This window comes from Lipotes vexillifer, unplaced genomic scaffold (genome assembly GCF_000442215.2).
Source record: "Lipotes vexillifer unplaced genomic scaffold, Lipotes_vexillifer_v1.1 scaffold134, whole genome shotgun sequence".
Taxonomy (NCBI): Eukaryota; Metazoa; Chordata; class Mammalia; order Artiodactyla; family Lipotidae; genus Lipotes; species Lipotes vexillifer.
Window position 1 is genome coordinate 2133909 of NW_006787464.1, and position 14555 is coordinate 2148463.

General features: G+C 40.2%; 1 protein-coding gene and 1 pseudogene across 1 annotated transcript in view; one reads left to right on the forward strand and one right to left on the reverse strand.

The window, feature by feature from the left end:
* The window catches only part of PDE4B (phosphodiesterase 4B), a 494025-nt gene that overhangs the window by 406749 nt on the left and 72721 nt on the right, over window positions 1-14555 (forward strand). The gene's annotated exons all lie outside the window — the stretch shown is intronic.
* Window positions 10960-12451, reverse strand: LOC103075372 (dihydrolipoyl dehydrogenase, mitochondrial pseudogene; annotated as a pseudogene).

Genomic DNA, 14555 nt, shown 5'->3' on the forward strand with positions numbered 1-14555 from the left:
AGGACAAGTCTGTTTAAACATGGTGTATCTTAGAACTTGGCACAGTGCCTGACGTTTACTAGACACTCTATAAATATTTGCTGTTGAATACCTAAATTAACCGTGGAACCCTAGCAAAGTTAACCTGTGAGTCCAGAGTCCCACACCGGGGTGGTACAGGAGTAATCACACCTGCCTGATAGGCGTTAGGAAGTTGTCCAGAATGATGTTTGAGGATGGAGACTCTGGAGTCCCTCTGTCTGCGCCTGAATTCCAACCTGTCATTTATTAGTTCTGTGGTTTTTGAGCAAATAACTTGTCTTTGCCTCAGTTTCCCACACTATCAAGTAAGGATAATATTGTAATACTTCCTACCTCTTAGATTTGTTGTGAGGATTAAATGAATGAACATCTGTAGAGTCCTTAGACGAGGGCCTGGCACATAGTATGTGCTATAAAAATATTTGTTAAATAAAAATAAATAAATAAAATATAAATAGAAAATGGGTTTGCATGGGAATTAATGAGTGTTGATGTTGTAAAATGCTTAACATAACCTGGTTCAAATGATGCTGAATAAATGTTAGTTCAAAGAACTTTATATTTGATCCTCATTTCCTAAGCCAGTGCCTGGCTCATTAAAAAATGCACAAAATGGAATATAATTATTAAGAGAGTGCTATTAAGTTTTCTGAGGATCACGAGGACCTTGTGGGCTAGCAATACGGGGAGGGGTTTCATCAAGGACAGGGAATTAAAGTTGGCTCTTGGTTAGGAATTAAATAGTCAGGGTTAAGGAGTTCACAGAGGAGGCATATAATCTGCATAAACTGGAGGGAGGAAAAATCCAATCACAGTCACAAGATGCTCCATCATCAACAGGACTTGGCACCACTTTCTGGAAGAATAATTTGTCGTGGTCCAGCTGTTTAAGTGAGTTTGGCCAAAACTCTGCTTCAATTCTTCTAGCTTTTCAACTGCTCAAATTAAGACTTTGATGACTGCTTATTTATTCACTCATTTTTTGAGCAAGTACTTTGTAGATTCCACTAAGTATCAGGCATTTTATTAGGGAGTGGTGAATAAAATAGAAATGGAGCTTACCCCTTTTGGACCAGGAGGGAGATACAGACTATGAACTGAAAAGTAAACAAATTCTGATAAGTGCTTTGAAGTATATTGAGAGGGCACAGAGGTAGAAAATAATGGGAAGGAAGGAGAGGTTGTTTAGATGAGAAAATGTCTCTCCAAGCAGGTGACATTTCACATGAAGCCAGGAAGCTAAGAAGAAAAAAGGGGACTATTCCAGGCAGGGAAATGGAATGTTCAAAGATCTTGAGCTTGGTGTATTTAAGAAAAAAGGCCAGTGTGGCTGGAGCAGAGTGACCTGGGGGAAACAGGTAGAAAATGGGGTTGGAGATGGGCAGGGGTTTAATCTTGTGGGGCCTTGTAAGGGATAGTAAGGAGTTAAGACTATATTAAAGTGAACTGGGAAGACACCAAAAAGTAGAAGGGAAAATGTTATATAACTTCTTAAAACTCACTCAGGCATCAATGTAGATAGTAAGTTGGATTGGAAAGAAAAGAGGAAGTGAGAGGAACATTGAAGCAGTCTAGGTAAAGAGGTGATGTTTGCTTAGTCCTGGATGGTAGAGAGGCAGGGATAGAAAGAAATGGACAGATTTGCCATATATTTTGGAGACGGGATAGGCAAGACTTGCTAATGGATTAGACGGGGAGAGGTAAAAATAGAAACACTAAGAGAAAGAAAAGTGTCAAGAATGAATTTCAGGCTTCTGGCTCGAGCCACTGTATGGTGTTGTTGCCATTGACGAAAATGGATAAGATTAGAGGAGGAAATTGTGGAAGGTGGGGTGGGAAAGAAGTCAAGAGTTTGGTTTTAGCTGCTAATTTTGAGTGTTGTGATGAATCCTTGAGTAGATGTCAGGTCAGCATAGGAAAGGTTAGGCTAGAGATCCATATTTGGAGCCTTCAGCATATAAATTGTGAATAAATCCATGGGCTTGAATGAGAGTGTAGAGGGAGTATACAAATCCAGGAAGAATGACGGCATTGAGATTCTGAGTAGAGAAGGAGGGGATCAGGAAGAAGACTCAGAAAGAATGATCCGAGAGGTAAGAGGAAACCACGGAGAACGTGGTATCACAGAGCCTGAGTGAGGAGGGTATTTTGAGAAGGAGACAGCCATCAGCTGTGTTGAAGTAGGTTGAGAATAGAAAAGTGACCACTGGTTCTGGCAACACAGAAGTCATTGATGATCTTGACAAGAGTAGATTTATGGGACTTACAAGGTTAGAAGGCAGATTCACAGTGGGTTGAACACTTGAGGATGGTAAAGCATATTTGTATGTTGCTGAAAAAAATTCAGAGACAAGGAGAGGTTACTGATGGAAAGAGAAAGGAAATAATCAAGGGAACAGTCCTAGAGCAGGTAAAGGGCAGTGGGATCCAGAAAGTAGGTTGAGGGCTTGCCTTTTGACCGGAGCAGGGACACCTCTTCAGCTGAAAGAGGAGGAGGTAACTTTAGGCCCAGGAAATAATCACCATCCTTATAGCTAATATTTATTGAGTTTATTATGTGCCAGGTAATGTTCTAAGTAATTTTCATTTATTAACTCATTTAATCCTCATAACAATCTTTTGAGATAGGTTCTTACACATACTCAATTAAAACTTAAGAGAGTTCTTTCTCACCTGATAGTTTAAATTGTGGAGTGGAAGGCAGATGGGAGGTTTGAGAAGGGAAAAGGTAGGACATAGTGTCACAGAAAGTAAGTACTCATTGGGACTTGCAGCCAGTATTGGGAGTTCATTTGAGATTTGAAATCATCAATAAAAAGTGAATCTGGGACTTCCCTGGTGGTCCAGTGGTTGAGAATCCTTCAGGCAATGCAGGGGACTCCGGTTGCATCCATGTTCGGGGAACTAAGATCCCACATGCCGTGGGGCAACTAAGCCTGCAAGCCACAACTAGAGAGCCCGCGTGCCGCAACTACAGAGCCAACGCACTCTGGAGCCCGTGCGCCAGAACTAGAGAGAAGCCCACACACTGCAACGAAGTGAAGAGCCCACGCGCCACAACGAAAGATCCTGCATGCTGCAACTAAGACCTGATGCAGCTAAAAACTAAAATAAATAAATATATATTTTTAAGTGAATGTAACACAAAATCCAAGTGGGTCTTCACAGCACTCAGCAGTCATACTTCAGTGGCTTGACTTAATTGATGCTTAATTTAGAAGCAGGGGTAATTTCCGATGCCAGGAGTAATAAAATATACTAGAATCCCCTACTAGCATCCTAGCCCTTAATAAATGTTCATGAAGCTGCTTTGGAGACTTGGCCACAAGGAACACTTCCCCTACCCTACTACCACTCTTGCCCCTGCTCAGAGGGAGGAACCATGGCCTCCATGAGAGAATGATATATATAATGAACTACCACAGCCCACCAGGTTGATGATAGACATGCACTGGCTGATTTTGACTCTTATACTTAAAAGGAGTCCAAGCTGGATGTTCTGTCCCACTGTACCTCACAGCTTGCCAGGTTTCCATCAGCAACAAGGGCACCTCCTTTACCTGAGAAATCACCATTAGCTCTCCCCATTGCCAAGCTCTCGTGAGAGCAGAAGAGGTACACAGTCTTTACTTGACACAGAAAGCTTTTGATTGACAAGAAACAGTAAGAGCTAAGATTTACTGAGCACGTACTCTATATCAGGATTGGGGCAAAGTGCTTTTTTTACTACGCACTGTGTCCCTTAATTTTTTTTTTTGCGGTACGCGCGCGGGCCTCTCACTGTTGTGGCCTCTCCCGTTGCGGAGCAACAGGCTCCAGACGCGCAGTCTCAGCGGCCATGGCTCACGGGCCTAGCCGCTCCGCGGCATGTGGGATCTTCCCGGACCGGGGCACGAACCTGTGTCCCCTGCATCATCAGGAGGACTCTCAACCACTGCGCCACCAGGGAAGCCCTGTGTCCCTTAATCTTCAAAACAACACAGTGAGGTATGTATTGTTATAATATCTGTATTACAGGTAAGAAAAATGAGCTTTAAAGAGATTAAGTAATTTTTTTAATATCAGGAAGCTATCAAGTGAAGAAGCCATGAGTTGATTCCGGAAAGCCTGACTCCAGGATCTAGGCTCTTTTAACAGGTACATTATAACAGCAAATCAGTGAGCAGCCTTGCCAGATCAAACTACTGTGCATATTCATGTTATCATACACTGCCACCATTCTATAAATTTTATTCAGAAAACACATGAATTTTGTTTTCAACTATGTTGCGACCGGTTTCTACTCTCCCGTGCTCTCAAAATGAGGGATTAATTCATTGGGGGTGATTATAGAATTGATGGCTTTTTTTCAAATTTCCCTCTTTTCATAGCAACCAGCCCTAATCATTAAAGAGAAGGGCTTATGGTTGGTTTTTGCAAGCCTGGTGACCTACGTTAATATAATTTTCCCTGAAGTCAAATGTGTTGATCCATGTGACACAGCATAAGCTGAGCTCTGTGGGCTCTAAGGACTGGCAATGACCTGATCTTTTCCCACTACGCAATTATGAATTGAGAATTGTCCTTTACAAAAAATTCCCTGATGATTGAGGTCAATTTGAAAATTTTAGTCTCAGCATCTGGGCATCTTAACTGTCCAGGTTATTTGCGGATATACTAATAATATGCTATCATTACAATAATGATAAAAGCCAACAACAGGTCAAATGCTTACTGTGTGCCAGCTAAGGGCTTTATGTGCCCTTTTCATGTATAACAAATTCTTAGAGACTATCATTAACCCTATTTTGAAGATAAAGAAAATGAAATGGAGAGGGGTTAAATAACTAGCCCAAGGTCACATAGTTACTAAAAGGGAAAATGAGAATTGAGAATTTAGAGCTTTTGAAGGCCAAGTCATCATTTGGAGACAGAAAACCACGGAAACAAATCAAAGCTTCACTACTTAGCAGTTTGAAAGATAAAGTTTACAAAACTGACTTTGCAAGGATGGTAGAACAATCCGCACAAAGCATCAAGTACATACCTGCCAACTAGTAGATGCTCATTGAATGGTAGCTATGGTTATTAAATGGAATGAGCTGGAAAGTTGAATAAGTATTCCATAATTTTGATTTAATTGGTGAACATACGTATTTCAGATACCTGACCCATATCAAATATGCTCTTCTCTCCTTAGTGTTGTAAGTGTCCAAATTACTCAGGTAATCAACTCACGCCCCCCTTCCTTCTACCTTTTTGGATGTGATCTGTGCCCAAGACTCCCTCAGACACACAAATTTGAAAAGTAACGTAAATATTTCTGTTGTCCTTCTGTTCTTTCTAAGTAAACTTGAATGAATTCAAGATATTTTTCCAATGGCTTTAGGTATAGATGTTTGCAATGGACCAGAACTCCCTGGGGGTAAGATGAAAAACAAACCCAGCTGGAGTATCCTGGTGACCCAGTAGCCCAGACCTGCCATAATAACCTATTTGGGGATGCCATGGTAATCTGGTCCGTGGCATTTGGCTGAGTGGTTGCAATTGTGACATATGATGATTCAAGTTTACTCATGTACACACCAGAACTTCACAAAATGACCTTTTTTGAGGTCCTTGAGGTTAGGGAGGGAGCAGGGAGGAGCACCGAGGCGCTCTAAACAAAGCAGCTTTGTTTTTACACCACTTGTTTGGACAAATGTCCCCTCATGTGCAACAGCTATTTGCTGCTGGGCTCTTGGCAGAATGACTAAAATGGGACAGAAATTAAGGGCACATTCTGAAGTCCCCTGGAAAATCATCCTCTCTGGCAAATGTTAGCCTTGGGATGGTAACTCAATGGATGATTTCTTGTCACTCACTTCCTTACTCACTTTTTTCCTTTATGGGCATTTTCAAGGTGGTTGAAATGGCTACTTATTAGGCATCTGCTATGCATATCCTGTACCAGGTCCATGGAGGATGGAGCATGGGGAAAAATCATTTATCATCTTTGGGATTCATTCTCCTGGTCTGTAAAATGGAGAATTAGACTACATTAGTGATTCCCAAATTTTATACATATTTAATAAAGCATATTCAATTTTTCATTTTTCATTTAAAAAAGAGAAGAAAAATATCTTCAGAAACCACAGAAAATAAAGCTTCACAAACTCTTCTTAGCCAATATGGATATAAAAGGCATAGAATCCCAACAAAAGGGCCACCTGAATCTACATAAGGGCAAGGTATGTGATCTTTTATGTTTTTAACCTTATAAAACCGGTAGGAAAAAAAACAACAACAACAACAACTGGTTGAGAAACTCTGGACCAGATAATCTCTAAGGTTGTTTTCAAGTTCAAGAAATCTATGGTTGTACAAAATCGCCTCCCAAAAACAATTGGTGTTTTTATAGCTCAAAGAAGAGAGATGTATTCTTAAAGAAGGATAAATCGTCAGGGCTTGAGGGAGAGTCAGTCATTTCCAACACTGACTTCTGATTGTTGATTCCTAAACAAATGTGTGTGCTGACCCACAAAACACAAGTTCTGATTAATTCTACTGATATTGGCCAGCAATCTAATTAATTTAGGCCCGAAGTGAATTTTTGACTTGAATTGTCAATCTCTAATATCTTACTAGCCTAAATTAACCAGATAATTTAATGAAGAAGTATTTATTAAACTACTTCGGTTAACTTTCTCTTTAACTCTTTTTTTTTTTGAGGGTTAAATTATAAAACTTTTTAAATTACAGTTTAAATTCAGATCCCAAGCTTCCCATCTTTCGGTCGCACTTTTGACCTCTCCCTAATACCGTCTGTGCATATCCAATTCCTCCCATCTTCTTAAGAGCTGTTCACATGCCAGTCCCACAGAAAGGTTTCCTCTTCTTTCACCCTCACTTCCTTGCAGGTGAAAAGAATTTCTCATGTTATCAATTTCCCCAGCACTTGATATTGTGGGATCTCTTTAACTCTTGTGCTTTACAAACAAATGAGTAATACATTTAAAAGAAAGAAACAATAACATCTTAAGTTCTTTTTTTTCAAAGCTGTATTTTATACGGATTTTCTTTGCATGTGAACTTTTTTATTAATTCAGAGTGATGAGACAAAAGAGGAGAGAAACAAGATTAGACATCGTAAAGGAAAAATCAAAGAGCAGAGAAACTGGCAAGAAATTGAATTAGAAGAGAAAGTGAGGAATAAAATCCAAAAAAGATTTTTAGGGAAAATCCCTGTGTAAAGGAAAAGAATCCAAAGATACAACACATGTGCTTCATGACTCAAACGTGTTGGCTTTGTACCTGGGTGATTCATTTTGTGGAAAACATAGCTGGGTCAGAGAACTTTTTGCTGGCCCCAAACTTTCTTGGAGTCATTTGAAGCTTCATTTTGTGTGTGTATTTTTTCTCACTTCTTCAAAGGAAATACTAATTGCTTTTCAGAAATAGCCCTGGTCATTGGAGTTTATCTGTTTGAGCACTTGAGATTTAGAATTAGATCATGGACCTTGGAGTATGGAAAGTATTTAAGAAACTGGGACAGATTTGTTCCAAGCGACCTCTCTTTGTCTCCTGACAGGAATAGATAGATAGTAGGTCCTGCAAGGGAGCCCCGTTGAATAGGTCCAAAGGGGACAGTCTGCCCCTTGGAAAAGATAGACTGGACCAGTGGTTTAGAACTTTTTGGACCATGACTCGCAGTAAGACATATATTTTACATCAAGACTGAGTCCCCACATATGCATGTGTTTTATAAAACAATATCTTACTACATGTGTTATACCTGATGTTTTCTATTCTAATCTAGTCTTCTGTTGTTTAAATAAATACTGGCCAAGACCCATTAAATAGATTTCTTATTATTGGATTTCTACATATGTTCCCCAGTTTCTTTCCTTATTATTGGATTTCTACATATGTTCCCCAGTTTCTTTCCTGTCTGCAACACCTCCCCCCAGACACACACACATTGCTCAAATACAGTACAGCCCATTTTCAGAAGCATCCCTCTCACTCCACCCCACACGTCAAAATACTTGCAGTTTCTTGAGCACCATGCTCTCTTTCACTTCCCTGCACGTGTCATTCTCTGTCTCTACTCAAAGCACTTTAGAGCTTTCTCACTCCACCTCCCTTTTCTGCGCCAAGCTAACTCCATCTGGTTAAGACTCAACCCAGGGCTCAAAAGTCCTTCCCCTCAGGCTGTGTTGACCTGTTTTCTGCTCTCTCCCAAGCATCCTGGAGACATCCTTGTCTTTATCTCAGCCTCATCTTGCTATGTTATGGTGATCCATTTATATGCTTTTCTTTCCCACTAGACTCCCTGAAAGCAAAGGCTATGTCTTATGTCCCCAGGAACTGGTCTAAGGCTTGACACATACCTTGTTCATAAATTTTGGATGAATGAGAGCCTGCCTGTTGGTCAGCACATAGTACTGAGTTGCTGCCTCCTTGGTAAGTTGTAGTCTGTTTACCACAAACAAGAAATGAGTATTCTTTAGTGGAAAATATGCACCTGAGTTGCAGTAGATGTGCTGACCCTCAGAATCGTTTTTCTGTTGCTCATAAGATATAGTGTAGCAAAGCAGGTGGAAAACTCAGGCTTTGGAGCTGCACAGAACTGGATTTGAATTCTGGCCCATTGGTTACAAGCTCTGTGACCTTAAGCAAGTTACTCAATTTTTAAAAATCTCAGTTCCCTCATCTGCAATAATAACCTTCTACGGCTGTTGTTAGGATTGTGTAGATGTTAAATAATGGGATATAAGCTCCGTGAGGGCAGGCATTTTTGTCACTTTGGTACCTTGTCATGGACTTAGAAAAATGGCTGGCACATATTTGTTGCATAGGTGAATATTTTGCTGCTCTCAATAGGCCCTCAGTAATTCAAAGCAGCTCTTATTCCTGTGAATATCTTATCAGGTTTTGCACAGGATTCCTTGGAATATGCATCATGTGCATGATAATTCCTTATAACTTCTTTGATCAGAAGTTAGGCTCCTACCTGTGAGATGACACTTTCATACCCTGACGTTCAATGATTCAAAATGCAGGTAGAAACATTTGTCTTCCTGAAGAATGTTGTATTTCATGCTGTTAGTCTAGAATGAAGTTTAGTCATTGCAAGGTTGGTTGATTTTGTAGAGGTCCTTCAGTTCTGCTTTTGAGTTGCCATGTATGGGCTTTTGATTCTTTCTTCTTCTCTTGTCTCTTTTCTTGTTAGACATCCATGAGCCATATCATCATTCACTACGCATTAGATAGACTCACACAGATTCTGATTCAGGGTCTTGGGAAACATGACTGAATTTCTCAGTGTTCTTAAGTTGTTTCATTCTCTTCCTCTGCAGAGATCTTGTGTAAGATCCATAAGGATGGAAAATCCATTATTGCCTAATGTCCTTACTGTTTCCCATTTCATGAATAGAGGTTTGTATTCCTAGGTTTCATTTGGGGCCTTTCGTATTTTCAGTACTTTCCTGAGTATCTTGGGCCAAATAATGAAAGTATCGTTTTAAGCTTTTTTGAATTTCATTAGCTCACGGACATCTCTCAATACTACATTTCTACCAGAAAGACAAAACAAAGAAAGAAATTTTAAAAAGCAGTTCTCAAAGTCTTCCACAAAACAGGACAAATAAAATGACGGTATTGCTTCATTTAAAAGATCCACATCAAAATGTTCTAACCTTAACTTTCTCATGCCAAAAGCCACTTCATTGTAGTATTTACTGAAGAATCTTTTAAGTAGTAGGGTTAAATGATCCAGATTATTAGTCCATTATGGTTGTTTACCTTATATTTCACATGGTAATAACAGCGTTGTCCTACACTTTTATATGTAAAAGTCTGCCAAAAACTGTTTTATTCATTTGTTAGTGAATTTAGGTGTGAATTCCAAAGTGTGCTCCTTATCATAAATTCCTCAGATATATAATAACAGAGTGTATACAAAAAAAGAATGGTAAATCCTATGACACTATATTAATTTAATATCTTAAGTCCATCAACGGAACAATATACTAGCATACTTCTGTTGTCACACGGACTTCTGTTTTCAAACTTAAGATTACCCCTAAATTACTATAGTCATATCAGACTAGGTGGGGCTCTTCAGTACATTTTTGAAAGTAGGAGGAGGAATATATTTGGGGGAAAAGAGGACATATTTTGGTAAGTGGAATTAAGAGAAGGGGAAGCTTGCCTGACTAACTAATAGGTTTCACTTAGTTGGTTCAGCGTTGGAGGACAGGTAGACCACAGAAGGGCAGAGCTTTCTGGAGAAAAGAGGGGGATTAACATTTATGGAATGCCTACTACGTGCTAGGTGTTTCACAGTCTTTTACATCCTCACACAGAAACTCTGGAGAAGATTATTGCATTAAATTAAAGATATGCTGCCCATAACAAAAATTCAGTCATCTGTCCAAAGTCATACAACTCCTAGGGGGCAGGGTCCAGATTTGAACCCAAGCTTTCACAACTTGTGTTCTTTCCACTAACAACACGGTCTCAGGATACTCCAGGTAAACCTGTATGTGTCCAGTCAGGTGAATGTTGCATTTGACATCTTTTAAATTTCCACTTTACAAACATTTCTTGACAAACTGAGGGAGAAGTTCCACACAGTGGAACTGAGATATCATCTCCGCTTTCTACCCCTGAATGGTTCCTCGGAGGGCATCACTGCAGCCTTTTACATGGATATGAAAACATTTAGTAGAGTGGAAAGCATTGTGTTCATGGTAGCCAAAAGTTCCTATAGTACTTTTTTTTTTTTACATCAGTTCAGTTTATACATGTTTAACTTATTCTAATGACTCTTTCCAATGTGAAAACCAAGTTTAAAATAACTTGATCACCTTGTTTCAAACACAGCTGTTCACATACCATACTCCAGCTCCATCCATGTAAGTAAATCCTCTATAAAAGCTCCCAGGAAATTTCAGAAAAATATAATCTTCTAATTTAAAAGTTGATCGATTTGCCAAATGACGCAGCCAGGTTTGCTTCTCTAAAAGCTTCTGATAAGGTCGGATGTGCATGACAGACTCTAGCTATATCTTCACAGGATGCTCCATATTCCAGTGCAAGAGCAGCTCCATTTATCATTTCACCAGCACCTGGTCCTAGAATATGTGCTCCCAATACTGTGTCTGTTGATTTCTGCCCAAGTATCTTCACCATGCCATCTGTGTCAGCGTTTGTCTTAGCTCTGCTGTTAGCAGCAAATGGGAATTTCCCAACTTTGTACTCAATGCCCTCTTCTTTCAACTGCTCTTCTGATTTGCCAACCCAAGCAACTTCAGGGTGTGTGTAAATCACCGATGGTACACAATTGTAATCAATGTGCACAGCGCCACCAGCCATCCCTTCAACACAGATAAAGCCTTCATCCTCTGCTTTGTGAGCCAGCATTGGACCAGCAACCACATGGCCGATTGCATAGATATTTGGAATTTTAGTTTGGAATCTGGTATTTACTGGAATTCTACCCCTAGGATCCAGCTCAATTCCAAGCTCCTCTAGTCCCAAATTCTTAGTAAAGGGTCGTCGGCCAATGCAAACCAGGAGTACATCACAAGTGATAACTTCAGCTTTATCACCAGAAGCAGCTTCAATAGAAACATCAATTTTTTCCATCTGACTTCGTAGTAGCACCAGTAACTTTGGTATTCAATTTAAATTTAAATCCTTGTTTTTGAAGGATGCGTTGAAAGTTTTTTGATATCTCCATATCAATTCCAATTCCACCAACATGACCACAAAACTCAACTGCTGTCACGTCTGCACCAAGTCTTTGCCGAACAACTGAGCCCAATTCTACACCTATTACTCCTGCACCAATGACAACCATCTTTTCCGGAACTTTTTTTAAAGACAAAGCACATGTAGATGACACTACTGTATCTTCATCAATTGTAATTCCAGGAAAAGGAGTGACTTCTGAACCTGTGGCTATAAGAATGTTCTTTGTATCAATAACTTGAGGGCTGCCATCGGCTTTCATAGCGGTGACCTGATTTTTCCCAGTTATCTTTCCATATCCATTTACATAAGCAACCTTATTCTGTTTGAATAAGTGGGCAGTTCCACCCGTTAAAGCTTTTACTGCATTACGCTTCTGCTCCATCATCTTCTCTAAATTCAAGCGAACTTCAGACATTTCAATTCCTCTAGATGCAAAATCTTTTCCATGGGCCATATGGTAACAATGAGAGTTATTCAATAAAGCCTTAGAAGGAATACAACCAACGTTCAAACATGTTCCACCAAGTGTTTCATTTTTCTCAACGCAGACTGCCTTGAAGCCTAACTGGGCAGCTTTAATAGCAGCAACATATCCCCCAGGACCAGAACCTATCACTGTTACATCAGCATCAATTGGTTAATCTGCACAAGTTCTCAGTGGCACTGCAGAAACTCCTTGCAGACCATGAGATATTCGATTGAAATGGCCTCTCTTATATTCCTCAGTCAGAAGTCCAAAAATCAGCTTCACGGGGCTAAAAACATGGTGTCATCAGGGACGGTTCCTTCTTGAGGCTCTAGTGGACACTCCAGTTCCTTGCCTTTGCTAGCTTCTAGAGGCTGCCCACATTCCTTGACTCGTGGCTCTCTCCTCCCGTCTTCAACACCGGCAATGTTGTGTCATCACGGCTTCTCCTCTGACTCTCCCTATAGTATTTTTTAATAATAATAAAGTTGATTGCAGAATGGAAATATTACAAGGAAAAGTAACATGCTATAATATAAACTCCTAATGATACGAATATTAAAATGCAATCAAATGCATATTGAGGACATTTGCTCTATTGCACAAACACAGGCATCCAGAGTGATGTCTTCTCTCTATTGTTCTTGCTTTTACCATCAGCCATGTAAGAAGACTTTCAAGGGTCCTATTTCATTTCTCAGAGTGACAGGCTCATCCTACAACAAGCAGAGTGACTGGCCAAAGCTAATGGCTTCCTTGAATAAATACATTTTCTGGTGACTTGGGTTCCCCTCTTCACAAGACTTCCTGAGATACTGATCATGGAACGGAATATTATCTCTTTAGTTCTGGGCACTTAGTCAGCACTCAGACCGCATTCCTGGTTGCAGCCTGGAACATCACTTCTGGCTGGACTCACTTCTCCTTGCCCACCGAGGAGAGATCAGCCAATTCACTGCGCTTTATTGATTGTGAGCTGCTGATTCACCCAGTCTTCTCATTTCACGTGTGAGGGACAGAGATTTGGAATGACTTCCCTCTGCTCACATAGCTGATGATAGAATGTGGGCTGGAATCCACATCTGTCTCCCAGTCCAGAGCTCTTTCCATTCCCCGGTCCCTCACTTATTAATACATTCATCAAATATGTGTTAGATGCCTACATGTGTGTAAGAAGCTGTGACTTAAGACACAGATCCTGCACTCAAGGCCTTTACCCTTCTCTATGTTTTTGATTTCCAGGGGCCTGAGTTCCATTAGGAAGATGACTCTATGCCAGGGCAATCTCTCTACACTGGATGGATTGGGCAGTCACAGCTTGTTACGTACAGCTCCATTTCTAGTATCCAGATGTATTGTTCATAAACAGCCTATTCTCTAGTCTTCTTTTTATTGGAGTTTCTCACCCAAACATGACATTATTGACAGATAATGTTTAAATGGGTGGGCTCTGAAGATCAAGCTATTAATACCTCAAGTAGTCTCCATTTTCTCCCTAGTAAAAGATAGCATGGATGTGTGTGTGTGTGTGTGTGTGTGTGTGTGTGTGTGTGTGTGTGTGTGCATTGGGTGTAGTGCACTGAAACACTCAGAAGAAAACCATTTGTTCATGAATGGGCCACAGTACAAGCTACAGATTTCTTCTGGGCCTCACATGGCTGCCACATACACCAGACTACCAATATCAGATAAGCAGTTTTTTGTCAACTGGTAATTTTGAATAATTTAAGCATACATTTTTCCATTATTTTAAGGACCCATTTTGGAGGTTCTTCATTTGAGCAGCAAGTATTTCCTGAGGGCCTGCTGTGTTCCCAGTCCTGTAAAGTTTGGGGCTATGGGAAACTGAGCCAGATATCATGATCCTCAAGTCACTTTCATGCTTCTTGTGCTGTCATTCTTGCTTCAGTTGATCCTGAAGTGAAAAGGACTCGTATGTCACAGAGGAGGTAGCTGAGGCCCCGAGAAGTTTGGTGACATGCCAAGATCCCTAATACTAGCAAGTGATAAAGCTGGGGCTAGATCGCTGATCTTTTTGCCACTGGACAGTACTCTTTTTTTTTTTTTTTTAACTACCCCAGATTGCCTGCCAATATTTTTCAAAAATACGGGATGTATTGGAGAAAGAATTCTTTGCAAACATATAATTGTGACCTCATGATAGAATAATAACAATGAAATGAAAATGTTAAAGTTCATTTTAAATGCTACCTAAAACTAGGTCATGAATGTATCCCCTAGCCTTTCCTCCCCATGGGCATAAATGAGTTCCTTTCCCAAATGACTGGTTTGGTTTTTTACACCCATGTGAGTTACAAAGACCTTTTTATTACAGGGATCCCCGCTG